Source organism: Nematolebias whitei, chromosome 11 (genome assembly GCF_014905685.2).
Source record: "Nematolebias whitei isolate Nwh7 chromosome 11, NemWhi1, whole genome shotgun sequence".
In the NCBI taxonomy this organism is placed as follows: Eukaryota; Metazoa; Chordata; class Actinopteri; order Cyprinodontiformes; family Rivulidae; genus Nematolebias; species Nematolebias whitei.
In genome coordinates, this window is record NC_056508.1 from 16606003 (window position 1) to 16613128 (window position 7126).

Genomic DNA, 7126 nt, shown 5'->3' on the forward strand with positions numbered 1-7126 from the left:
TTGCGTTGTGATGGTGATGTGATTGCGTTGTGATGGTGATGTGATTGCGTTGTGATGGTGATGTGATTGCGTTGTGATGGTGATGTGATTGCGTTGTGATGGTGATGTGATTGCGTTGTGATGCTGATGTGATGGTGTTGTGATGGTGATGTGATGGTGGTGTGATGGTGGTGTGCGAGACTGCTGCTTCCTTTAAACATGTCAGTTGTGTTAATGGTTGAGCTGGATTACAACTAAACATCAACCCTCTCATTCTGGATTACTGAAGGGGTTGTGAACACGGTCATGTGAAATCCTTTTTTGAGTATGCTTGTGCGTGTATGGGGGTGTTGTTTACAAATGCTCAGGAAAAAGCCAGAGCTTGCAATTGTGTCTTAGTGTGTCTTTGTGTGTCTTTGTGTGGATGTGTGTGAGCACCGTGCCCTCATGATGCACTGTTTCTCTCTGTTTCTCTGTCTCTCGCTCTCTCTCTCTCTCTCTCTCTCTCTCTCTGTGTGTGTACGTGCGTGCGTGTGTGCACGTGTCTTAAATTAAACATGTCTGCTTTATGACTCTCTGGCAGCTTTATAAATAGAAAACCCTCTGAGCAGCAGTTTGAGCTTGATAATTCAGACATTTTTCAGTCTTCTACCTCCAATAAAAAAAAACCACAGGTTTTTAAAAATTATATTTGACTATTTCTTGAACATTTTATCTTTATGTTGTTCCTAACGATATCTAAGTTCGTTTTTTTATGATTTGTTTCTGATAAAATTTGTGAAATCTATGATGAATTAAGTCATTGGGTTCAGAGTATTAGGAGGCGATGCTCTTTTCAAAAGTAGAAGTTGAAATATAGAAATGTTTTTAATTATTTCCTGTTACTACAAACAAGAAGTAGAAACTCAGAAACACTCGTGAAAACTAAATCTAATGTTTTTATTTGATTCATACGGTATATTGTCTCTGTGGTGTGTGTAAATTGAGTAATCAGAGTTCCCACATTTCATTTCTGATAGTTGACTATTAGTGGACTTCTTTTTGCACCGTTGTTTGAGCTCAGCGTGTTTGTGATGAGAATCTTCTGCCGGTGGTTGAGTCTTCTTCCTTTTTGTTCAGTTCATGTGGTGGCAGAGACGAGCAGCGGTCCTATCACAGAGCAGCTTTGGTTTGTTTGACACCGAGGGCAGCGAACCCTCGTCGCTTACTTCCTGTTTTTGTCTTACTACCATCACCCTTGTTTCCATGGTTACAGCCGATCCTACATGTGATTGGGAATGGCAGGGAGGTGAAAGTGGATGGAGGGTTTGTTTTTGCACAGGAGTTCGTATCATCGTGACAAATTATCTGTGATTACAAAGCTGCCAGACAAACTGACCTTCGTCCTCACGTTTGATTTGATTTAGTTTTAATAAATAACTGAGCCGGTTAAAAATCAGTGAATCATTCAGTCGGCATCGCCAGTAGTTGTTAGAGGAGTAAACTGGAGCAACAGAAGCAAAAATATCTAAAAAATTAGTCACTAGATTTATAGTTGAAGGTTCATAGAAGCTGGGTCCTTTACATCTCTTGATGTAATTTATATAAAAGACAACTCCAGGGCTGAGAAGTGGAGCTGAGGCGAAAGTGCCAAAATAAAGCTCACCCCAGAGACCATTTGAGGTTGACTCTGGAAAACAAAAAATATTTCCATGTTAAAATGACAAGCTTTACATCAGAAGTGAACATATTTACAGCCTGACACACAGGGAGTTTTGATCTCTGAGCACTGCAGTGTGCATCCTCACATTATTAGTCAAGTTCATCTTTTTTAGATGCCTCCACATTAAAAACTTAACATCACACTAGCAGTTTTTCATTTATTCTGTCAGTGGACCTAAAGCACCTTTTTATTCAAAGTTCCCCACTTATTTCATGTCTGTATATTTAACTAGTCCAAAAACATGCACGTTAGGATGCCTTCAGGCTCAGGCCTCTCTTGTACAGAGATCTGTGATCCGGTTAAATAAAGGTTAATTAACAAAGGTTAATATTCAGTTCAGTTTGTTTATATAGCACCAAACCACAACAGAAGTTGTCTCAGGGCACAGAAACATTCACACACATACTTTATATATAAAGTCAGTTAATAACAATATTTATCTAGGAGCCAACAGATTGCTTTGAGTTTTCACTTTGTTACAGTTTCCCACCCTAAGCGAGCGCAGAGGCAACAGTGGAAAGGAAAAACTCTGTCATGAGGAAGAAACCTCCAGTAGAACCAGGTGCAGGACAAGCAGCCATCTGCTTCAAAGTTAGGTTTGAGAGGAACAGGAAGGAGAAAACGAACACACAGTGACAGGTCCAGGATGGAGGCCATCAGGTTTTGTCTATAGGGAAGACAAAAAGACAGAAATCACGTGTTAAGAAAGAATAATTACAAATACAAACTATTAATTTGTATGTATTTGTTCATTTGATGAAATGAAGTCAATTTGTTCTCCAGTAGTTTAAGGTTATAGCAGCATAGGATAAGGAATATGTCAGAAAACCAAGCCAACTAACTATAGGATTTATGAAAAAGGAAAGTCTTAAGCCCAGTCTTAAAACTGGACAATGTGTCAGAACTAAGGACAGAAACTGGAAGTTGGTTCCACAAGAGAGGAGCCTGATAACTGGAAGATCTTCCTCCCATTCTGCTTCTGGAAACTCTAGGAACCGCAAGTAAGCCTCCAGTCTGAGAGCAAAGTGCTCTGTTAGGAAAATATGGAACAATTTTATTAATAATAATAATAATAACCTCCACAGCTCTAGTGCTTTTCTTCAATAAAATGTCTTTAAAATTCACCACATTTTTAAATATAGTGGAAGTTTTAACAGTGCACCTTGTTTACCAGTTGGTCAGCCACACAAACACGTCCAGTTTCTGTCTGTGGTGGACGAATATCCAAAATGGTGTGTAATGGTCGGACTCTGGTCACCTGTTCTTGACCAGCTCTCGTATGTGAAACTGGAAGTAAATAAAACACACCTTGAGACGATCCTGATGACATCATCATATCAACATTAGGGTGTGTGCATCAGACGTGACAAAACTCAAATGATCTTAAAGTACCTTAGGTCAGTCATTGTACAAATGTGCTGTTTCTGTATTCTTGATAGGACCATTTATAAGATGTTAGTGAAAGGCTCTTTTTCACAACAAATGAAATAAAAACTTGTAGAATTTGACCTAAGAATGTCTGTTTACATTAAATTTACCAGTAGGTCATTCAACGAGTAAAAGGCTCAAATTAGAGCAAGTATTTGCAACACTAATGTGTAAATATCAAAAGAATAATTATTTAAATTAGAGTCAGAGTTTCTTTGTTTGTCATTCGCACCACATGTGGTACATGTGGTGGAAAGAAATTTTGTACACAGGGTCCCAGTTACATCCAACAATGTAAAAGAAAAACAGTAATAAGATCTAAGATTAGTACTAATAGTACTCATAGTACTAATAAGATTAGTGTACTGCACAGTTGCTTTTACCAAACAGCCTAACTTAATGAGAGGCGTTAGTTAATTTTATGATAATTTACCTACAATTTTTTTCAAATATTCTAATTTTTATCACAGCTTAAAAGTCAAAACAGGAATTAAGCGTCTTTGCTTGGATAACAAACATGGAAAGTTGTGTGTCTGTTGACCTGCCTGCACCCTGAACGAGTGTTTGTGTTTCCTCTGCAGGTATTTTGCACTAAACTCACAGAGGCTGGAATCCCTCAGGACGTCATCACGGGGATCTTCTCCAACATCTCCTCCATCTACTGCTTCCACGACAAGTTCCTGCTCCCAGAGCTGAAGACACGGATTACTGGAGAATGGTGAGGAGTCGACTGGTTTCCCAAAGTATTTGTATTCAAGTTGTTCTGAAGATGTTTTTAGCTTAGTTGTGATGAGTTCAGTAATTGTGTGAATGCTGGTTCAAACTTTTAAGAATTGTTTTGTTTCCATGCATTTTTGACAGTCTAAATACTTCTGTGTACTTTGTTATATTTAGCCATATTAAAAAGTTTCAGCTCATACAGGAGTTGAGTACTATGACTTTGTTTTTGTTGTTGTTATACACTAATATTTAACTTTATTTACAAACATTTTGTCCATTGAAATGATCTGAGATCTCTTCAGTTCCTTTAAACACATTGTTCTTTCATACTAGCACTACTTTGTCTTGTGCTACTTTTAGCTACCATTCTGCAACCTTTAACTTTTAGCTAGCCTCTTGCTACATTTAGCTACCATTTTGCCTTTTTTAGCTTTTGGAGAACCTGTTTTTTCTATTAGCTGTTAGCTACAGTCAACTAATTCTAGCTAGGCTTTGTTGCGTTCAGCCTGTGTTTTGCTATATTTAACACTTAGCTGACGTTTTAGAGAGTACATGTAGGTTAAAGAGGATGTGGAGGTAGTTGGCGTGAGGACAGAGGTTGCAGAGAGTGAGATGGAGGAGGATAACTAGCTGTGGCAACACCTGAAGAAGGAAAATTGGAAAGATAAATGTTCATTTAGCTGGCTTTTTTGCTACTTTTAGCTAGCCTTTTATTACTTTTAGCCTTTTGCTAACTTCTTGTGGCTTTTAGTTAGTATTGTGTTACTTTTAATCTATAGCTAGTGTTCCGCTTCTTTTAGCTTCTAACTAACCTTTTTGCTACTTTTAGCTTATAGCTAGCATGTTGCTACTTTTGCCTGTCACCTAGCATTTTGCTTCTTATAGCCTTTACCTAGTGTTTTGCTCTTGTTAGCTAGTGTTACGCTTCTTTTAGCTTTAACAACTTAAACTTGATTTATACTTCACAAGAAGACATCAGCAGATAGATGTTGTTTTTCACAAGAATATTTTATACGTCATTGCGGGTCGCTGACAGAAATGCAGTGACTGCATGGCGTGAAAATCAGTTTTTCATTTGATGGAAGAGGAGAACAACATTTCACTTCAGGATGTTGGCCATCATTTTGTTGACCACTGAAGCCTACATTCAGCAGTGCCCCACAGCGCGTCAGCCTCAGACCAGGAGAGATTATCAGACACACTGCAAATATTGGATCCCAGCTAGAGTTGCATTCGGTCCCAAAAAATCAGACCCAGCCCCAGCCTGTAGCCATCATTTCAGAATCCCACCCCGAAAAAATCCCCCGACATTTTTAATTAAGCTTTGACTGCTTATATAGTTATTAACGGTCGGCGGACGCACGCAGCTGAGGGGGCAGAAGATCGGAGCTGAGGGGGTGTTTGTCCTTTCATGGCCATCAAAGCACATTAAATCCCTGCTTCTGCCTGCATTCTGCATTATTCAGGCATGGACCCTGCTTTGACATGTCGGATATTTTGGGATCTCACCTGTTTGGGTCGTCGGCCGCACGCGTCCGCAGAGTCTTTTTGAAATTACACCTCAACCAAAGGAAAGAACGAAGATGTCTCATTTGTTTGAATGTCTTTCTTTACCTTACTTTAACTGAACTTTTTTTTAAATCTCTTTCAAGGCCGGTCAGCGTGCAGTCAAATGGCTGCGTGCAGCTGGTGAATGTATGGCAAGCCATGTTGCCATATAATTGGATTGTCAGCCACCCGTGTCCGCTGACGCAATCAAAAGCCTGACACCGACCCGGTCTGCACATTAAGCACATTATTATGGATTAGGGCGGGGCCGGGCTCCGGGTTCAAGTTAGAAATGACAGCTGACAGCCTGACCACTGCGCCACTGGTTCCTGAGCAGCCCATGAAACAGCATGGCCACATTACTCACCACCATTTCACAATTCTGGCCAATTACACAACTGCTGACACAAATCCCTGGGAGAAAAAAGTTCTGCCCGGACCTTGCGTCGAGAATAGGCTACAAAAAGAAAACATTTTGGTCTCGCTGCTGCATCAGAGAAGCAATTTCTTCAGTTCTCGCAGAGCATACATCCAGCTTTAGTTTCTGCATCTTCACTAATATTAAGCCAATTCTTTCAGCACTCACTCTGAAGTTTACTAGAAAAAGACTTTTCTCTAGTTTAGTTTTTATTTTTAAAGACAGCTGGTTGACAGCAGGTAGGGGTTCTGCTCTCAGACTTGCCGTTGTATTGCCACTGTGTGTTTTTGTTTGTGTCAGGGTTGCTTTTTTCCCCACAGTAAGCAGGAAACATTTCTCCAGTGTGTGATGTTGTGCCAGCATTAACTACCCCTCAGTAGATAATTACTCCTGCTGAGGGAAATCACTTGTCACACAATAGTTTCCTCTGCATTACCTTCCAGAACTCATTAAAACCTGTCGACTCTGATTAAAAAACTTTTTTCTTCTAATTTCACAGAACCAAGGAAAAGTGTACATCATGACTAAAACTTTTATGAATGTTTGTTCGTCTCTTATTTTCATTTTTATGTCTATAATGACATCATATGTTATTATAAAACGTCAATCCATGCTTTTAAAGTGTCAGGTGAAATGAGCCGAGCAATCTTTCATTTTCAAACAAGTCTCTCCCTCTTCAGGGACTTTCCATCAAACTTGTAGCTGTCTGTCTCGTATAGTTGGTTGATTAAAGGCATGATAGTCAACTTGGAGGAGGTAGTAAAAACAGAAGCACTGATTATATGATTTAGGACGTTAAAGTGCATACTCTAGGGCCAAATTTAGTTCAGTACAATTAAATGAACAGTATTAAGATGCATAAAGTACTTAAAAAATAATGATTTCTTTCTTATGGAGTTCAATTTATTTAATTGGTTGTGTTTGCTGTAGGGACTCGAACCCCCGCATCGGAGACATCCTCCAGAAACTGGCTCCATTCATGAAGATGTACGGAGAATATGTGAAGAACTTCGACCGAGCCATGGACTTGGTGAACACTTGGACGCAGAGGTCGTCACAGTTCAAGAGCGTCGTCCAGAACATACAGGTTTGCTGCTTCGTCCCGCGTTTGTTTATTAATAAACCGGCCTCCTAAATTTCTCTTATAAAGTAGACTTTTTATGTTGGACTTTCTATTTCCTAATTACAAACACACATAGAATGAATATCTAGGCCTATGCGTCTTCTCTTCAATGAACACATTTGTAAATTTAAGCTGAAGTGGACCGACGTCCTTTGATTACATTAAACTGCACTTAATGAATACATTAGACTTCACATTAAAAGTGTGT